We start from the raw sequence: 2,805 nt of genomic DNA on the forward strand, positions 1-2,805 counted from the left end.
GTGGAGAGATTAACTATTGACATGACTCTACTCACTCTTCTAACTGCTAGACTATACAGTCTGAGCACTGTATGTAAATATATCTATATTAGATGCATTTAGGAACACGATTGGGTAAAATTAGGAATAGAAAGTTGTCTTAACTTAATATTAAATCCCTTACAGAAAGGAAACGATGACTAAAATTGCAGATGTGTCCTCCTTTTTAGCAAAGTGTAATTGTACAGCAAATCCATAAAGCATTTGTTTGTGTTTCCTTAACATACACTTCCTTTTTATAAGGGGGAGGAGCCCAATCAGCCCTTCAGAAGGGCCTTCATGGGTCACATCATTTGATTTAGGGAGTCAATCACTTGAACATAACAGTGATAGATAAAAACACATAATTATAAGTTCTATATGTATTTACAATTACTTTCTTCCTGACTTGGATGCTTATTTTTAAATATACCAGACAGATTTACACTGGTGGAAAGCTGGAATGAGAAATGTAGAGGGAGGGAATGAGGAAGAGTCTGAGAGAAGAGAGGGAGAGACAACGTGGCAGCAGCTTTTAGATAGAGGACGAGATTTTGTATAAATGATTATTCTCGTGAAATGATCTTCAATACTCAAGACCATTAGCACCATGTGATATAATTGTCACCTACTGAAATCAACAGCCAATGTCATAGATGTCCCTGTTCTGGTGCAGACTGGTTGGACTAAACTGGATTTGAAAAATACCGGATTTTATCACAAAAGATCAAGCTCCCCCATTAACAAGGAACTTCCTGTTTAGTTCAGCCAAGTGTGCTTTTGCTTTCCAAGAGTGTGGGCAATGGCAGAGTGTAACTTAGCAAACAGTAATACTGACAATAGAAATTAGAATACATCGGAACATAATATTCCATATAGGGGATTTTTGTGGAATGGAACCTGACCTCACACTGCGAAATTATAAATGGTTTGGTCCCTTTCTCTCTACATAAACCAGGAAGTAGCCTGCTGGCTAACAAATGGCCACATAAGCGACCTCAATGAGGATAAGCGGCATAGAAAAAGAATGGATGGATGTATGTTTGATTTACAATGGAAGCATCCTCCCTCCCCAGAACTAAACATGGCTGCACAAATAAACAAAAATAGTTATATAATTTATATATATATGAATTTATTTTCACAATGCAACCATTTCCCCACCCCAGAACCACAAATGCTATGGTTCTATTGGCTTACCAACCAACCTTCGTCAACCAGGAAGTAGCCTGCTACCTAACAAACAGATGCACAAATAAACAAAAATAAAGTAAATCCATCATTTATTTTCTCTTTCTCACCTTTGAGTCACAATGGAACCGGTCCCCCTTCCCAGAACCACAAATGGTTGCAGATACTTAATAAGTGATTCGTGTTGTGTCTGGACTTCCCACATGACCCACTGGGGGAATACAAATCTACTACATAGCAAACGACAGGTAATTGAAGGCTTCACCTCGATTTTTTTCCAACTTTCAAGTTGACATTTTATTGCAGTGAAATTGGGGATTCTCTCAACAGGCAATCACAGGCCACGCGCCTGTAAAGACAAGCCATAGCTGGAGAGTCACTCTAGGGAATTACAGGTGACTTTATGACTGACTTGCCTTCTCCCGACAGTAACTGTTGCCTCTTCCCTTGTAACTCCCACTAAAATCTAATGTTGGTGGGCTATCTTCTCACTACTCCTGAGTTTTATAGCTTGGGCTGAAGATTTGGGCCACCAATACATTTATGGTAACATAACCATAATACAATGTCTGGGTGCACGTACTGTGCAGGAAAGGGAGCAATTGTTCAGTATCGTCAGCACTGATTGGTTAAACAGCTTTTTTGTTTTTAGACCTTATACCAGAACCTTTAGTTATTATTATTATTATTATTAACCCAATGCTAACCACTCTGCAGCGCTATGTAGATAGTCCCATTATAATGTGTTTATGTGCAAGGGCAACAGGTAGCTCCAAATTTGAAAAAAAAAAAAAAGTCCAAATGTATCCATGGCGGGCTGCCACAAATAAATGAATATATGGGAAATGCGGCTAGTTTTTTGCAGGTATTTTTAGTTCCTGGAAAAGCTTACCTTGAAGTTCAACCAGTATCCCTGTGTTAGTAGTTGGTAGATTTGTGTAGATTGTACCTTAAAGGTAGCCTCTTATTATAACTCTCTTTCTCGCAACCCAATGTACACTCTCACCTAATTATTCCTACACTGGAAAAATCATCATCATCAAGGCTTTGATGGCTATGACTCCACCAATCACAACCTCAGGAAGAGAAGCACGTATCAGGGTGGATTTTAGGGAAGGGTGAGAATCTGGTGATGTAGAAAAAAGGAGGAGGAGTTAAAGAAGTGCATATTTCCTTGCTTCACTGTTCTTCTTTCAGTATGCAGTGAAAGTTAGGAAAAAACTATAGCCCTGCCCCCTTTTAGTGACACCATACACATTACAGGGCTACACCTGGTGGATCCGCCCACCTATACACACCTGATAGCACCTACGACCACCAGGGGAAGACGTATAGGAGCAACAAGCCTTTGGCTATGGAGATTCCACATTCATTCCTTCCCTCATCTGCTGGTGACAAGCTCTGCAGGCTGAGACAAACCAGCAGCTTGTGGAGGGGGATGGTAGACCTTTTTAGGACGTCTGTGGAAAGTGAATCACTAAGGCCTGCACATGCAGGGGGAGATCCAGAGAAGAAACACATCTGGCAGAATGAGGAAATAAAAGAATGAGGAGGTTGCAATAAATACAAATACAAAAAAGAAACGCTCCGAAATAG

Source organism: Doryrhamphus excisus, linkage group LG7 (assembly GCF_037039965.1).
Source record: "Doryrhamphus excisus strain RoL-2023G ecotype Guam linkage group LG7, RoL_Dexc_Guam_v1.1, whole genome shotgun sequence".
In the NCBI taxonomy this organism is placed as follows: Eukaryota; Metazoa; Chordata; class Actinopteri; order Syngnathiformes; family Syngnathidae; genus Doryrhamphus; species Doryrhamphus excisus.